At 38.8% G+C, this 19,321-nt stretch overlaps 1 protein-coding gene across 1 annotated transcript in view; it reads right to left on the reverse strand.

Moving 5' to 3' along the window:
- Window positions 1-19,321, reverse strand: part of LOC150078388 (rho-related BTB domain-containing protein 1-like) — a 384,612-nt gene that overhangs the window by 309,704 nt on the left and 55,587 nt on the right. The window lies entirely within an intron of this gene.

Genomic DNA, 19,321 nt, shown 5'->3' on the forward strand with positions numbered 1-19,321 from the left:
CTATAGTACTTAGTACTGTCCTTGAGTTGGAGATTGAGAAGAAGAAAGAAGATATTTGTTGACATTGCACTTGAACTTCTGTAGACTGTAATTTTCAGTAAATACGTATGAAGGAAGGTTGTTCTAGAAAACAGCAGTTGAATGGATAAACAAGGAAGATGAAAAGTTGGTTCTGTAAGTTTGAAGTTGGACAGTAAACGGATGTTGGCTGGTGGCGGAACACGTTTGGATGGTTTTGAAAGAGAGAGAGGGAATTATAGAAGCCAATTCAGAAGAACAGTGCCCATGGAAATATCTGTAGAAGAGGCATGCAGCAGAAACAGTACATCTATGAGACAGCGAGTGGAGAGATTCTGTTAGAGATGAATCATTAATTAATCTAACTGCCCTCTTCTGAATGGAATCAAGAAGCCAGAGAGAGGTTTTGGGGGCACAACCCCAGATGTGGGAACAAGATTCCATGGTAGGGCAGATTTGCGATTTGTACAGCGTGAGCAGCCGTTTGGAAGAAAAGTAACGGTGAGAGTGAAACAGAAAACCAAGTTTTTTAGATGCAGAGGAAGCAATATTTGTAATGTGCTTGTGCCAAGAGAGAGATTAGAAGTCAGAATAATCCCCAAAAGAGATATATCATTTTGCCTAGAAATCGGAATGTCACCAAAGATAAGCATAGGAGCAGAAGAATCCTTTTTGCGAGATGTAAGACAAGACTGAGTTTTAGAAGGATTTAAATCAACTAAGTTGTCATTGCCCCACTGGAGAATTACCTGAAGATCGGCATTTAAGGAATTGGTAGCAGATTTTTCAAGAAGTTGAAGCTGATTTAGCAGAGCAAGGTTTCTCAAATTGGTAAGAGGAATGCAATGTGCTATTATTGGCTTAACTATGGATAGGATTTCCATTCAATGGAAGAAGGTCATTAATATACAAGAAGAAAAGAGTGGGGGGGAAAAACTGAACCTTGGGGGACACCGGCAATAGTGGAGAAGTTAGAAGACAGAGAGCCATCTACCATCACCCTCAGTGAGCGATCAGAGAGAAAACTGGATAAACAATTAAACACAGTTGGCAAACCATAAATGGAAGCTTGTTTAGAAGACCTTTAGGCCAAACACGATCAAAAGCCTTTGAGATGTCAAGAGCGCAACTACTTGTGTTTCACCAAACTTTTCCATCGAATTAGTCCATAAATGGGTAACATAAGCCAGAATATCACCAGTGGATCGACACTGACGGAATCCATACTGGTGATCGTTGATCAGAAGGAAGGTTTCTAGGTAGTTTGAGTTGGCGGTTAATTGATTTCTCCATTACTTTAGAAAGAGTAGAAGTAATTGCAATGGGACGATAATTGGATGGGATGGATTTGTCACCCTTTTTAGGAACTGGCTGGATATGAGCAAATTTCCAAACAGAAGGAAAAACACCTTTGGAATAAGAAAGTGAAAAAAGGTGGCAGAGAACAGGAGTGAGTTCAGGAGCACAGGTTTTGAGAAAAAGTGGAGAAAAATACCATCAGGATCTGCAGTTTTCTAAGCATCAATATTCGTCAAAATCCTTCTGACATCCTTTTAATGGATGACCACAGGAGGCATTGAATGGAGTGTATTAGTATTGGTGGGATGTGTTTTACCAAGATCATTAATACATGAGTTGGAAGAAAATTGGGATGCTAGCAGGTCAGCTTTATCCTTGCCCGTACCATCTGGTTTTGGCAGAGATGGGCAAAAGTTGCGGCCAATAGCTTTGGCAAGAGACCAGAATGCTTGGCTACCATTAGGGCAAGAAGCAAGTTTCCTACTCTTAGCCTGTTCACACTCTAGTTTGGACTGATTAATAACTGCTTTACAATTGTTGTGAGCTTTGGTGTAGGCAGAAAATGAAACTGAAGAATTAGAAACAAGCCAATTGCGATATGCAATATTCTTCTCTTGAACAGCCTTAGCACATTTATTGGAAAACCAAGGTTTACATAAAGAACAAGATTTTAAAGTGGGGTGTGGGATAAAGGATTCCATTCCTGCAAGAATAATTTCACTGACACGATCTGAGCAAACGTTGACATCAAAAGTTTTGAGACAGTAATCCGAAAAAGGAAAAGAAATCTCGCAGATCATCCCATTTTGCATTCTTGTAAGGCCAAACAATACGAGATTGGGAATCATTGTTTGGCATGAGATAAAGGCTTAATTGGAGAAGAGACAATCAACAAGTGATCCGAGGTGCCTAAAGGACCTTTCACTTTGACCTTGTACTTAGAAGGGTTGTTTGTGAGAAAAAGATCAAGCGTGTTGGCTGTATGGTTAGGATTGTCTGGTATTCTTGTAGGTAAATGAACAATCTATGCAAGATCATTAGTAATTGCAAAAGCCTCAACATCTCGACCAGCTGGGTCGGTGTGACTAGAAAACGGAAGCCAGCTGGAGTTGTGAACTTTAAAATCTCCAAGGAAAATTACCTCACTGTTAGGAAAGTTGGACTGGAGAAAGTCAAGTTGCAAAGAGAAGAAGACAAAGAGCTCCAAGTGATTAGTGGAGTTGAGAGAACGGTAGAGACAACAGACGAATTTGACACAATGAGGTAGAGAGATTTTGAGCCAGAGCAGATTCCAAATTACCAAGTCTATGACAGGAATATCAGAATGAACATAGGCACAAGTACCACCTTTGAGGCAAAAGGAATCGTACAGCAAATAATTTGGGCAACTGAGATGAGCAGTAGTTAAATCAAATGATAACTGAGATTCTGTCAGAAAAAGTACATGGGGTTTGGCAGACTGCAAGTGGAAATGGACATCGTTGAGATTAGAATGGAGACAACGTATATTTGTGAAATAAATTTTTAACTATATGGGAGGTTTAGATCTTTTCGCAGATAAGCTTGCTCTATTAGTTTGACAATTCATGGTGTATTCAATAGTACGAAAAAGTATGTGGGACATGTCGTGTGAAGTAATGAAAGTTTGGAATATGACGTACATAGGGTAAGAATATACCCAGATCCTTGACATAACATAGAGATATATCAAAATGATATATCTCTTTTGGAGATTACCCTGACTTCTAATCTCTCTTGGCACAAGCACATTACAAATATTGCTTCCTCTGCATCTAAAAAACTTGGTTTTCTCTTTCGCTCTCAGCGTTACTTTTCTTCCAAACAGCTGCTCACTCTGTATAAATCACAAATCCGCCCTGCCATGGAATGTTGTTCCCACATCTGGGGTGGTGCCCCCAAAACCTCTCTCAGGCTTCTTGATTCCATTCAGAAGAGGGCAGGTAGGTTAATTAATGATTCATCTCTAACAGTCTCTCCACTCGCTTTCTCATAAACGTACTGTTTCTGCTGCATGCCTCTTCTACAGATACTTCCATGGGCACTGTTCTTCTGAATTGGCTTCTATAATTTCCGCTCTCTCTTTCAAAACAGTCCGAACACATGCCGCCACCAGCCAACATCCATTTACTGTCCAACTTCAAGCCCACAGAACCAACTTTTCATCTTCCTCAATTTTTAAAAATTAAAAATACATATATGATCAAATAATTCTTGGTGACTCTATTGTCAGGGAGACGTGAAATATACTGTGCAAGAAGGATAGGGACTGAACCAGGGTATGTCTGCTAGGGTCAAAAGTTGATGACGTAGAGCCCATAGCATCTTTTAAGGGCACAAAAGGTGATATTGTTGTACACATTGGAACTAATGATATTAAGAGTAAGAGATTTGCAGATTTACTCAACAAGTACAGATGAATGTTCAAAAAAAATTCGTGAGCTAGGGCTGAATGTGCAAGTGCAAGACATGACAGGCAGGATTATATGATGAGATCCTTGTCAATAAATTCGGCCCTGGAGAGATTCTGTAAGGCTCATGGGGGTAGAATATTTTTCAGCGTGGTCTGTGCTTGTTGGCAGGAGAGACTGCTTCTACAGAGATAGGGGTTACCACTTAAATATAAAGAGTGCAAGAATATTTGCTAATGCTATCAAGGCAGTGTTAGTTGGGTCAGAAAACTACTAGCTTGGGGGATACACAGAATAAAAGGTTAACAGAGTGGCTGCAGGCAGAGGCAAAAGTGATTCTTGCACTGATTCTATTAGAATGAGCAGCAGCCTGGAAAGCAAGGTGCTGGAGATTTCCCGGACTGCTGGCAGTCATAGTGGAACAAGTAAATACATGGGCTGTGTTAGGGTACCTAAGAGTAGAAACAGGAGTATGTATACTTGCATGTACACCAATGCTAGGCATATAGTTAATAAATTTTATGAGTTTGAAGTACTGGTAAAGACATCAAAAGGTGTGGTGTCACACAGATATAAGCAGTGCAAAATTGGAATTTGGGGAGTACAATGTGTATGGAAAGAATAGGCAGGACAAGAAGGGAGGTGGGGTTATGCTGTTAGTTAAGAAACACACAAAATCTAAGGAAGTACATCAAATTGAAGTTGGTGAACAATGCAGTGTTGAGTCTGTTTGGTGTGAAATAAGCACTGGGAAAGGAAAAATGAGGGTAGGTGTGTTATAGACCTAATGAATCTGATGAGTATGATGAGCAATTGTGCATAGAAATAGAGTGGGCCAGTAAAGCGGAATGTCTTATAATGGGGGATTTTAACTTTCCAGATATTAGCATTAGCATTAGTAGAGGCATTTGATGCAAGAAAGCAAGCTTATGCAGCATCAGCCAAAAAAAAAAAAAACCCGCTGCTACTTCACCCCTCTGTTCGTTCAAAATACCTGTCCAGCTGAGCCTTAAACTTATTTAGGCTATCAACTTCCACTACAAGGGATGGAAGTCTGTTCCACCAACCAACCACCCGCTGGCTAAAGGCAAATTTCCGCACATCTATCCTACATCTGTCTTTCCTCAATTTGAATTTATGCCCTCTCAGGTGATTATTCTGAGCTAAAGGAAGAATCCCATCAGCATTGAGCATGCTCAAACCATTCAAGGCTTTATACACCTCTATCAGATCACCTCGCTGGTGCCTAGTCTCCAGACACTGTAATTTGCAAAACTTAAGCCTTTCTTCGTAAGAGCACCCCCTTGTTCCATTCACTAATCTTGTTGCCCTTCTCTGTACTCGTTCCAGCAGCTCTACATCCTTCTTGAAATAAGGCCTCCAGACTTGTATACAGTACTCTAGGTGTGGCCTGACCATTGCCTTATACAAGGGAATAATCACCTCCTTATCCCTGCTGGAAAAATTCCTGTATATCATTGACAATACTCCATGAGCTACTCTTGCAGCCCGTCTGCACTGCTCATAGAACTTCATATCTGCCTGCCCAACCACCCCCAAGTCCCTTTCATTCTCTACCACTGTCAGTGTAGTACCACAGAGTTGATACATTGCTCTGGGGTTGCTGTTTCCCATGTGTAGTACTTTACATTTGTCAATGTTAAACTTCATTTGCCACCTCTCAGCCCATCTGCTCAACCTTTCCAGATCCTGTTGCAGCAGCATAGTATCAGTAGTGTCCTTGACAACCCTGCCAACCTTTGTATCGTCTGCAAACTTGGACATTAAGCTTGATATACCATCATCAATATCATTTATAAATACAGAAAACAATAATGGACCCAACACTGAGCCCTGAGGGACTCCACTAATAACATTAGTCCACGATGAGCAGTGTCCATTGATTACCACTCTCTGTCTTCTCCCCCTCAACCACCCCTTTATCCATAGCAGCAATTTGCCTCCAGTGTCACCAATGTCACACTGCTCCAATTTGTGTAGCAGTCTTCCATGTGCAACAGTATCAAAAGACTTTCTAAGATCCAAGTATATAATATCAAAGCTATTCCCTGCATCCAGTTCTTCTGTGACTGCATCATAGTATCCAATCAAATTGGTCAGGCAAGACTTCCCCTTAACAAAACCATGCTGTGTCCGAGCTATAACTGAAGTCTTGTCTAAATGATCCTGCAGTGCTTCTTTAACCAAGGCCTCCATTAATTTTCCTGGAACAGAAGTTAAGCTCACAGGTCTATAATTACTTGTGTCAGCCTTTGATCCTCCTTTGTGAATTGGGGTCACATTTGCACATCTCCAGTCTATGGGTACCTCCCCTGAGTCCAAGGAAGCTCTCATAATTATGGCTAAGGGTTTGCTTACATCCTTTGCTGCCTCCTTTAATATAACTGGATAGATCCCATCCACCCCGGGTGCCTTTCTTGTGTTTATCTTCAACAGTTTCTCCTCCACTTTACTCCCAGTTATTTCAAGATTCTGTAGCTTACTGCTAGAGTTGAATACACCTCTGGCATTCCCCTCGCTGAATAACTCCTCATGTGTGAATGTCGATGCAAAATATTCATTTAGTTTGTAAGCTACCTGAGCAGGATCATCAACAGTTGACCCATCGATATCAAGTGGACCAATCTGATTCATCCCCTTCCTTCTAGAGTTTACATAAGTAAAGAACTCTTTGCTGTTTTTCTTTGCATCCCTTGCCAAGGATTTCTCGTAATCTGCCTTCGCCTGCCTAACCTCCTTTGTAACTTGGTTACAGATCAACTTGTATCTATCATAGGCTTCTGTGTCATGTGTTAATTTGTAAGTATCCCATGCATTTTTCTTCTCTGCCATATGCCTCATTAGTTCATCTGACATCCATTTTGGCCTAAACCTTGAACAATATTTCTTAGTTGGTAAAGCCTAGTAGCTTCCAAGATAAGTTCTTTGGATGCTTCCCATTTTGAATTTACTGTTGGTAACATCATCAGTTGGTCCCACTGTATAGAATTTAAATACTGTCTCAGTCCATCGTAGTCGCCTTTACGGAAGCAATAACCCTTCCCTTTACCCCTAATGGTAGTTACCTCTTTGAGTAAATCCCACTTCAGCACTGTGATCACTGCCACCTAGTGGTTCATTTATCTGCAGATTCTTAATGCATGAAGGATCACTGCTGATAATCAAATCAAGGGTATTACTCTCTCTAGTTGCCTCCCGAACATGCTGATGTAGAAAACAATCATCCAATAAATCCACAAAAGCCCTGCTAGTGTGTGAGTGACCAGCCCCCAAATTCCAGTCAATATCTGGGAAATTAAAATCTCCCATTATGAGACTCACTGATTTACTGGCCCACTCTATTTCCCTGTACAGTTTCTTATTATACTCATCAGAGTCATTAGGCCTATAGCAAACTCCTACTCTCAATTTTGATCTCCCAATGCTTATGTCACACCAAACTGACTCAACACTGCACTGTCCAGCGATGTTGACTGGCTTCACTTCCTTGGTTTTTATGTATTTCTTAACTAATAGCATAACCCCTCCCCCCTTCCTATCCTGTCTATCCTTTCTGTAGACGTACTCCCCAAATTCCAGTTCTGTATCCCTTATATCTGTGTGACACCACGTCTCTGATATCCCAACAATATCTGCCTTTGATGTTTTGAGCAATACCTCAAATTCATCAAATTTATTTACTAAACTCCTAGCATTGGTGTACACACAAGTATACCTGCACCTGTTTCTATTCTTAGCTACCCTAACACAACCCATGTGTTTACTTGTACCGCAATGGCTCCCAGCAGTCTCTGAAATATCATGCATCTTGTTTTTCAGGCTTCTGCTCATTCTAATAGAAGCAGTGCAAGAATCTCTTTCACCTCTGCCAGTGGCTACTGTCAATCTATTGGTCTTTGTCTCCCCCTCAAGCTAGCAGTTTTCCGACCCACCTAACACTGCCTCGATAGCATCAGCAAATATTCTTGCTCCCTTTCTATTTAAGTGTATCCCATCCCTGTAGAAGCAATCTCTCCTGTTAACAAGTACAGTCCAGGCTGAAAAAAATTCTACCCCTTGAGCCTTGCACAATCTTTCCAGGGCCGAATTGATCGACAAGGCTCTCATCATATACTCCCTCCTATCGTGTCTGGGCAGAATTGCAGACACTTTCAATTTCAACCCTAATTCTCGGCTTTTGTTCAACAGTGACCTGTACTTGTTAAGTAATTCTGCCGGTCTCCTGTTCATATCATTAGTGCCAAAATATTGATTGGAACTTGTGGGTTGGTGACTCACACACTAGCAAGACTTTTGTGGATATACTGGATGACTGTATTCTACAGCAACATGTTTGAGAGGCAACCAGGGGGAGTAATTCTTTTGATCTGATAATCAGCAGTGATCATTCATGCATTAAAAATTTGCAGATAATGGAATAATTGGGGATCAGTGATCACAATGTACTGATGTGGGATTTACTTAAAGATATAACTACCATCAAGAGTAACGGGAAAGGTTTTTGCTTTCGTTAAAGTGACTACAGGGGTCTCAGACAGTTTTTAAATTCTATACAGTGGAATCAACTAATGATGTTACCAACGCTGAATTCTAAATGGGAAGCCTTCAGGGACTTAAACTTGGACGCTACCAGGCTTTTCATTCCAACTAAGAAATACTGTTCAAGGTTTGGGTCTAAATGGATGTCAGATGAATTAATGAAGCTCATGGCAGAGAAGAAAAATGTATGGGATGCATGTAAAGTATCAAGTCACAAAGGAGGTTAGGCAGGCGCAGGCAGATTACCAGAAATCCGTGGCAAAGGATGCAAAGATAAACAGCAAAGAGATCTTTACTTATGTAAACTCCAGAAGGAAAGGGATAAATCAGATTGGACCACTTTAACATAGATGGATTGACTATTGATGATCATGCTCAGGTAGCTGATAAACTGAATGAGTATTTTGCATCTACATTCACACATGAGGATTTATTCAATGAGGGGAGTGCCAGAAGTTTATAAAACTCTAACAGGGAGCTAAGATTTTGTAATAACTGAGAGCAAAGTGTAGGAGAAATTGTTGAAGTTAAACATAAAAAAGACACCTGTGGCAGATGGAATCTTTCCAGTTATATTAAAGGAGGCAGCAAAGGAAGTAAGCAAACCCTTAGCCATAATTATGAGAGCTTCCTTGAACTCAGGGGAGGTCCCCATGGACTGGAGGCATACAAATGTATCACCAATTCACAAAGGGGGTTCAAAAGGTGACCCAAGTAACTATAGACCTGTAGTTTAATGGAAATGGAAAATAATGGAGTCACTGGTTAAAGAAGCTTTTCAGAATCGTCTAGACAAGACTGCAGTAATAGTTAAGACACAGCATGGGTTTGTTTGATTGGATACTATGATGAGGTCGTAAGGAACTGGATGCAAAAAATAATTTTGAAATCATACAATAGGATTTCGGGAAAGCTCTTGATACTGTTGCACATTGAAAACAGCTGTACAAATTGGAGCGGTATGGCATTAAGGGTAAGTTGCTACAATGGACTAAGGGATAGTTGAATGGGAGACAACAGAGAGAGCGGTAATCAATGGGCACTGCTCTTCGTGGACAAATGTTATTAGCAGAGTTCCACAGGGTTTGGTGCTGGACCCATTGTTGTTTTGTGTATTCATCAATGATATTGATGTAGGTATATCAGGCTTAATGTTCAAGTTTGCACAGGATGCAAAAGATTGGCAGGGTTATTAACGATAGTAATGACAGTGTGCTACTCCAACTCTGGGTCTAGATAAGTTGGGCAAATTCACTGAGAAGTGACCACCAAAGTTTAACATTGGCAAATGCAAAGTACTGCATATGGATAGCAATAACCCAAGAGAAACATACCAACCGTGTGGTACTACACTCAGGCAAGTGAAAGTGAAAAAGACCTGGGGGTAATTGTGCAGTCAGATATGAAGTTTGCTCTGCAGTGCAGATATGAAGTTTGCTGAGCAGTGCAGATGGGCTGCCAGGGCAGGTCATGGAGTCTTGTTAATGATATACAGGTCGACCAGCAGCGTTGGGACCTGTGGGCGGTGCTGGATTAGTGAGTTTGCTAGATCACCGGTAGTTATTTTAGCACATACATTTTACCCATCAGCTAACCACCTCCTTCTACCTTTAGCACATTGACTGCCAAGCTAGTTTAAGAAAAAACTTCCCCGGGGGCCAAAATATATATAGGAAATAATTTAATTAGTAATTTTAAAATAAATATTGTAATGTCAGTGTTGTCGTTTTTTCGTTTAAAATATAAAAAATAAAAGTATTTTTTTATGTCGCATATATGTGGCCAACTTGACCACATATGTTGGTTGCTTTATTTCTTGAGAAGCCATGTTGGCCACATATGTGTGACGCTATTACGACATACATTACGACATACATATGAAGGTCGTTTGTGATTAGTTTATTGCACGCGCGGTGAGCACTGCAATATAACTAATTATGATAAAATAATCTCTCAAACATCACAATAAGTTTGTCAATATTGTTAGAGATTTTGTGAAAACAAATTTGTTATCACGCTGTATTCATCATATTGTGTTGTGTTTTTCCGCAAGTTTGTATAAGTGTGTTGTAAAAAAAAAAAATCTAAAAAGGAATGGCTAAAAGAAAATCACTAAGATAAGAGGAACTGAGAGAAATTGCTGGAATTTACAATTAAGCAGAGTTAAACTTCACACAAAGACACCGCTGTCGAGTTTTTTCAGAAGTTCAACTTTATCTGTTATGGACAATGTACGGTGTTTGTGCTTTACACCATGAAAGGCACTTCCTTTATGCATTGGAACCATGGCTGGGGCTAAATGTGAACAGGTTATAATAATAAATTGCAGAAAAACAAGTGGGAATGTCTTGCCAGTGTTTACGAGTTTGCATCAACATCTGATGCTGCAACCAACGCCACCAAAACAATAGTGGCAGATCTGTGTGCCGACCCGGGAAATTTGAAATTACGTTCGAGGAAATTACGTCCGAATTAATTGGTGGAACCAGATTACCGGTGGCCAGATTAGTGATGGTCGACCTGTACAGGAATTTTGCTGGCAGGGACAGGGAGGTGATTATCCCATTGTACAAGGCAATCCCAGGTGCTGTCTGACACGAACATACCTTATGTACAAGGCAATGGTCAGGCCTCACCTTGAGTACTGTGAACAGGTCTGAAGACCTCATTTTAGGAAAGATGTAGAAAAAGGATTCCCAAAGTGGTCTGTAGCGACCCCCTGGGGGTCTTTTGTTCCTAATAAAGCCATTGGGGTTGGTAAGATTATTTTAGGGGTCTTTAAAGAAACTATTTCCTCACAAAGATAATTCTAGAAATCTAGAATTAGTGTATGAAACAAGTCGTTAATGAAATAAGTCATTAAATCGGGGAGTCCGCAAAGTGGCTTAGGGTGGAGTCACCTCTTGTGAGTTGACAATAGTGTGACTGTCAATTGATCAAAAATTTGTTTTAGTTTGTGTCCAAGCAGATTTTCGTTCTAGTGGTCATGCTTGTTTTCATTTTACTGCCATTGCTGTCGTCAAACTTCAGTGCAATTTCTAATTGCAAAGAAAGGAAAGCCACATACTCTTGGTGGAGAAATAATTCTACCCTCTATAAAAATAGCAATAGAGTCAGTTATGAAAAAGGATGCTAATCCAGTTTTAAGGAGTATTCCACTTAGTAATAATACAGTGCAGTGGAGGATTTCTGAGATGGCAAATGATGTCCAAACAGTAAATTCAGAGCTGAAAGAGGTTATGTTTGCTATGCAATTAGACGAATCAACATTTGGAAGTATAAATATTTTAATGTCATTTGTACGGTATTACAGTACGAGTAAAAAAGCAGTAATTGATAATTCCTTTTGGCCAAATCTTTAAAAACTGATTCCAAAGGTGAGACAAGTTTTAGATGTGTGCAAGAGTGTTTTGAAAAGTACAACATTCCCTTTAGTAATATAACCACAATTACAACAGATGGGGCTCCACCTATGGTTGGTAAGTACAGAGGATTTTTAGCTTTATCTAAAAAAGAAATTCCTAAAATACAAACAGTACATTGTGTTTAACACAGACAACACCTTATTGCAAAAAACATAAGTGAAGAATTGCATTCTGCTTTGCAAATTTGTATTAAGGTAATAAATAAAAGAAAAGCAAATGCTCTTAACACCCAACTGTTTGCTGCTATGCTATGTGAAAAAAATGACGAAAATTTAAACCAATTGCTCCTTCATACAGAAGTAAGACGGTTGTCAAAAGGTAACTGTTTGCAAAGGCTTGTAGAACTTAATAACTCAGTGGTGGAATTTCTGTCCGAGCATGATCAATCATTTGCTGATAAATGTAGTCAGTGTAAAAACCACCTCTTTTGCCTTGCTGATATATTTTCAAAATTCAATGAAGCACAAAAAAACTGCAAGGCAAAGACATTACAATTATACAGAGTTGTACAATTATTTTCAGATTATAAGAAAAGTTAATGAAAAGAAAAGTTAATCAAAACTTCACTGGGCCATAGAAATTTTCCTTTCTTTCCAAATATGTCATATTTAGAACAAGCAGTCAAAGGAAATTTTTCAGATGCTGACATATTTATTTAACTCACCTTGAACGCTTAAAAGAGGATTTTAAAAATAGATTCAAGGATCTCGAAGATATGAAAGTTCCAGAATGGATTGTCTCCATTTCATGCAAAGGCTGATAGTGACGATCTGGATTTGCAAGAGGAAATTATTCAAATGAAGATGGACCTAGAAGCTAAATCACTGCACTCAAAAGAAAGTTTCAGGGGATTTTGGACAACTAAACTATTACTTAAAACTACCAACTGTATAAAACTGTTGAGCCTTTATTATCGACCTTCCAAGTTCATACATGGTAGAAGCCGGATTTAGCCATACTAACAGTATTTTAACTAAGCAGAGAAATCAACTAGATCTCGAAAATAATGGAGATCTAAGATTAAAACTAACAAATCACAAACCCAATATTTCCTTTCTTCTAAAAGCACAACCCCACATCCTTCACATTAGACATGTGGTAACTGTTAGTGTTCGTTCAATTTTTTTTAATATGCATTGCAAATCATAATTGGATACATTTTCTAAAAAAAATTGTTTATAAAATATATTAACTTGAAGCTTATTTCTCTTGGGAGTCTTTGTTATTACTGAATTTTTGCTTAGGGGATCTCTGACCAAAAAGTTTGGGAACCCCTGATGTAGAGTTTCTAGAACAAGTACAAAGAAGGGTAACAAGATTAGTGAGGGGAACAAAGGGCTGCTCTTACCAAGAAAGGCTTAAATTCTGCAAATTGCAGTGCCTAGAGAGTAGGCACCTGCAAGGTGATCTGATTGAGGTGTATAAGGCCTTGAATGGGTTGAGCAAGCTGAAGCTGAATGCTGATGGGATTCTTCCTCTTGCTCAGATTAAAAACCCGAGGAGGCACAGTTTCAAATTGAGGAACGACAATTGTAGAGTGGATGTGTGGAAATTTGCCTTTAGCCAGCGGGTAGTTGATTGGTGGAACAGACTTCCATCTTTTGTTGTGGAAATTGATAGCCTAAATGAATTTAAAGCTGAGCTGGACAGGCATTTGGAAGGTTTTTTTTTTTTTTTTTTTTTTTCCGCTGATGATGCATAATCTTGCTTTCTTGTATCATATGCCTCTTCTAATGCTAATTCTAGAAGTATAGTTAACAAATTTGATGTGCTGTTCAAGGAATCGAAGGCTGATGTGGTTGGGATATCAGAGACATGGTGTCACACAGATATAAGCAGTGCAGAATTGGAATTTCGGAATTACATTTTATGCTGTTAGTTAAGAAACACATAAAATCTAAGGAAGTGCATCCAGTTGACATGGAAGGACAGTGCAATGTTGAGTCAGTTTGGTGTGACATAAACACTGGAAAAGGAAAAATGAGAATGGGAGTGTGTTATTGGCCTAATGACTCTGATGAGTATGATGAACAGTTGTGCAGAGAAATAGAGTGGGCCAATAAATCAGAATTTCTTGTAATTGGGGATTTTAACTTTCCAGATATTGACTGGAACTTGTGGATTGGTCACTCACATGCTAGCAAGACTTTTGTGGATTAATAGGACGATTGTTTTCCACGGCATCATGTTCGAGGGCAAACAGAGGGAGTAATACTCCTGACCTGATTATCAGCAGTGATGATTCATGCATTAGAAATTTGCAGATAAAGGAACCACTAGGTGACAGTGATCACAGTCTACTTATGTGGGATTTACTTAAATATATAACTACCATCAAGGGTAAAGAGAAGGGATTTTGTTTTCGTAAAGGTGATTACAACGGTCTCGCACAGTTTTTACATTCTATACAATGTGATCAACTGATGTTAAAAAAAGTGAATTCTAAATGGGAAGCCTTCAAGGAATTATTCTTGGAATCCCACATGAGTAGACTGTGATCACTGTCACTTAGTGGTTCCTTTATCTGCAAATTCCTAATGCATGTATCATTACTAGGCTTTTCATACCAACTAAGAAATACTGTTCAAGATTTAGACCTAACTGGATGTCAGATGAACTAATGAGCCTCATGGCAGAGAAGAAAAATGAGTGAGATGCACATAAATTATCAGTTGACACAGAAGCTTATGGCACATATAACCTAGTCTGTAATATAACCTAGTAAGTCACAAAGGAGATTAGGGAAGCAAAGACTGAATACGAGAAATCCTTGGCAAAGGATGCAAAGGAAAAAAACAGACTTCTTTACTTATGTAAACTCTAGAAGGAAGGGGATGAATCAGATTGGTCCACTTGATATTGGTGGTTTGACTGTTGATGATCCTGCTCAGATAGCTGAAAAACTGAATGAGTATTTTGCATCTGCATTGACACACGAGGAATTCTCTAAGGAAAGGGAAGACAGAAGTTTACTAAACTCTGACAGGGAGTTAAATGATTTTGTAATAACAGAGAGCAAAGTGGAGGAGAAATTGTTGAAGTTAAACGTAAGAAAGGCACAAGGGGCAGATGGAATCTATCCAATTATATTTTAAGAGGCAGTGAGGGAAGTAAGCAAACCCTTAGCCATAATTATGAGAGCATCCTTTGATTCAGTGGAGGTTCCTATCGACTGCAGATATGCAAATGTTTCCCCAATTCACAAAGGGGGTTCAGTAGGTGACGCAAATAATTATAGACCAGTTAGTTTAACTTCTGTTCCGGGAAAATTAATGGAGTAACTGGTTAAAGAAGTGAAGAAGATCACCTAGACAAGACTCAGATAATAGTTCAGATGAAGCATGGGTTTGTTAAGGGGAAGTCTTGTCTGACCACATTGATTGGATACTATGATGTGGTCACAAAGGAACTGAATGCAAAAAATAATTTTTATATCATATTCTTGGATTTCAGGAAAGCTTTTGATACTGTTTCACAAGGAAGACTTCTGTACAAATTGGAGTAATACAGCATTAAGGGCAAGTTGCTGCAATGGATAAAGGGATGGTTGAGTAGTAGACAGCAGTGAGTGGCAATAAATGGACACTGCTCTATGCAGACTAATGTTATTAGTGGAGTCCACCAGGATTCGGTGCTGGGCCCATTGTTGTTTTGTGTATTTATTAATGATATCGATGAAGATATATTAGGCTTAATGTCCAAGTTTGCAGATGATACAAAGGTTAGCACGGTTGTTAGTGATAGTAAAGACAGTATACTACTGCAACAGGATCTAGAAAAGTTAAGTAGATGGGCTGAGAAGTGGCAACTGAAGTTTAATATTGACAAATGCAAAGTACTGGATATGGGTAGCATAACCCAAGAGAAACAGTCCAACTGTGTGGTACTATACTCAGGGAGGTGGAGAATGAAAAAAACCTGTAGTAATTGTGAAGTTGGATATGAAGTTCTCTGAGCAGTGCAGCCAGACTGCCAGAGCAGGTCATGGAGTTTTGTTACTGATATATAGGAATTTTGCTAGCAGAGACAAGGAGGTAATTATACCTTTGTATAAGGCAATGGTCAGGCCATACCTTGGGTGCTGCATACAGGTCTGGAGGCCTCGTTTTAGGAATGAAGTACAGTTGATAGAATGAGTACAGAGGAGGGCAACAAGATTGATGAGAGGAACAAAGGGGTTCTCTTACCAGGGGAGACTTAAATTATGCAATTTGCAGTATCTGGAGAATAGGCACCTGCGAGATGATCTGAGTGATGTGTACAAGGCCTTGAATGGTTTAAGCAGGCTCAGTGCTGATGGGATACGTCCACTTGCTCCCATTAAGAACCTGAGGGAAAATAGATTCAAATTGAGGAAAGACAGTTGTAGAATAGATGTGTGGAAGTTTGCCTTTAGTCAGCGGGTAGTTGATTGCTGGAACAGACTTCCATGTGTTGTTGTGGAAGTTGATAGCTTAAATAAATTTAAGGCTGAGCTATACAAACATTTGGAGTGACTGGGTGCATGAAATGCAAAAGGTCTTTTTTTTTTTTTTTGGAAATGCTCTCTAAGCTTGCTTTCTTGCATCATTTGCCTCAACTAATGGTAATGCTAATGGGCACTGCTCCTTGTGGACTGTTATTTGTGGAGTCCCCGGGGGTTTGGTGTTTTGCCCATTGTTATTTTCTATATTTATCAATGATATGAAGGTATATCAGGCTTAGTGTCTACGTTTGCAGACAATACGAAGGTTAGCAGAGTTGTTAATATCAGTAATGACAGTGCGCTTCTGCAACAAGATCTAGAAAAGTTGGGCAGATGGGCTGAGAAGTGGCAACTGAAGTTTAACATTGACAAATGCAAAGTACTGCATATGGGTAGCAGTAACCCCAGAGTAACATACCAACTATGCGGTACTATACTCAGTCTATGGAGAATGAAAATGACCTGGGGGTAATTGTGCAGTAAGATATGAAGTTTTCTGAGCTGTGTAGACAGGTGGCCTGAGCAGCTCACATCTTAACATGATAATCAGGAATTTTGGAAGCAGGGACAACAAGGTGATTATCCCTTTATATAAAGCAATGGTCAGGCCATACCTTGAGTCCTGTATACGGGTGTCTGGAAATCGCATTTTAGGAAGGTTGTTGATCTGCTCGAACTGGTACAGAGAAGGGCAACGGGATTGGTGAGGGAAACAAAGGGTTGCTCTTATCAAGAAAGCCTTAAGGTCTGCATATTGCAGCCTCTGGAGACTAGGCACCTGCAAGGTGATCTGATTGAGATGTACAAGGCTTTGAATGGTTTAAGCAAGCTGAATGATGTTTGGATTCTTCCTCTTACTCAGATTACAAACCTGAGTGGGCATAAATTCGAATTGAGGAAAGACAGTTGTAAAATAGATGTGCGGAAATTTGCCGTTAGCCAGTGAGTCACTGATTTCTGGAACAAACTTCCATCTGTCATTGTGGAAGTTGATAGCTTAAATAAATTCAAGGAAGAACCTTACAAAGTTTTGGAGTATTGGATGGGTGAAATGAGATTTTTTAAAAAATTTTTTTTGTTGATTCTCTATAAGCTTGCTTTCTTGCATCATGGGCATCTACTAATGCTAACCTAATATTGTTATTACATAATTTATAAATAATTAAGCTACTGTGTTGAAAAGTATGATTATGGTGTTTAATTTAGCCCCTATGCTGAAAGAAAGCTTTAAAATTTCAGTAAGCTACAATCAGACTGGTTCCCTGATTAGCCGAATTATTATTCTGAAGAACATCAGATCTCTAGGTATCAATTCAAACTAAGCTAAATGAAAACAAATAAGATAATCGGAGGGAGATGAAGAAGAGTTACATTCAAAAATCCTTTTTTTTTTTTTTTTTTTTTTGTTAGAAAAACAGCAGAGGACACTGTCATCTTCACTTTGAAATTTTACATCTGCTTTTCACATTTCTTTTTATGCAATGCACATTGTCCTTATGCTTATTTGCAAATGTCTTTATTACATCACATTTATCACCAGTTTAAACTAACAGTATGCTTGTCAAAATGGTTAACTGTAAAATCTTCTGACATGTGGTCATCCCAACTTATACCAGTGAAACTGAAAAATCACATCCTCTATACACACATAATTTTATAATACATGGAAAATCTTGTGTGCATGTCATCTTAAACATACCAGATGAATTTACAGCTGTCCAATTTGACTAGAATATTATCATTAGCCATATTGAATGGTTAATGATAATATTCTAGTTAACATGTGGATTCAACCACAGTTAACATATGTCAGTGCACTCCTGCATGACCTTGGCTATAGGAGGCTGGATGTTAAATCAAACTGAGATTCACACCACACATACAGCAAAGAAAGTAAAATTTTAAAAATGCACCAAGTTGGCTTTGCATTTACACCTACCTAATGCCTCGCGGGGACACCTTTTCTCTGTAATACATCCTGAACACAGCTTGGCATGGACTCCACAAGGTGTTTCAGGGTGTCGTGGTAATGCTACCCATGCATCACACAGTGTGTTCGGTAATGCTCGCATGTTGTCAGGTGAATGGTCATGGCATTGAATGTCCTTTCCAGTATGTCCCAAATGGATTCAGATCGGGAGAGTTGTGTAGTTATGAGAGGATGGAGAATTATTGTCACATTCATGAAACCAGACCTGCTGTTCCTTGTAGCATGGCACATTGTCTTGTTGATAGATGTGGAGTTGTCTGGATACACTGTCATGATGAAAGGGCTGCTTCAGTGGTTTTCAACCATTTTTTAATAATGACACCCCTAAGTAATTTCTGTGTGTGTGTGTGTGTGTGTGTTAAAAACAATATGTTATGTGATAGTTATTACAATAATATAGCTATAAGCAAAATTACAATTCATAATACAAATTACACCTAATTCTGTTTTTGCACGAACTTTTTTTACACAAATTTGATTTAACACGAATTCAAAATAAATATTTCAATCTCTTTTTACGCGAGTCATTTTGATTTAACACGATTTCTATGAATTTTTTTTGCCTAAATTTAAGAATTTTTTTTTTTTTATTTGTGGCATATTAGTATCATTTCTATATTACACGCACCAATAGATTAGTGTGATTATCAGATATTTATTAGTGTGATAGATTAGCTAGTGTGTGCGTTTTGAAATGCGTGCTTTTGTTTACCAATGTGTACATCTAGGTATCTATGAATCATCAATGTTTTTACTGAATTTGGTGCACATCTACGGTATTCGTGCATTGTATCTTCGAAAGACATTTAGTAGTAAGCTCTATTTCAAAGTGAAAGAATCTTTAGTGAAATTTGTGCACATATAAATTTATTAATTTTGCCTATAGTCAATAAATTATAAGTTTACAAATTTTTCATACTTTTTTTATTAACTATAACTGAGATATTTTTCGGTAGCCCTTATATAATGTCGAATAATTCGCCTATTACCAAAATGAAAAGGAAAGCGAGTTCTTTGGAACTTAAAATTCAAATTTTAGATCATCTTGCAACTGGACAAGGGGCTACGTCTGTAGGAAAGCATTTTGGTGTACATGAAGCTACCGTAAGAACTATTAAGAAAAATGAAGCTGCAA

The sequence above is a fragment of the Mastigoproctus giganteus genome, chromosome 11, assembly GCF_048544385.1.
Source record: "Mastigoproctus giganteus isolate SK-2022 chromosome 11, ASM4854438v1, whole genome shotgun sequence".
Classification (NCBI taxonomy): Eukaryota; Metazoa; Arthropoda; class Arachnida; order Uropygi; family Thelyphonidae; genus Mastigoproctus; species Mastigoproctus giganteus.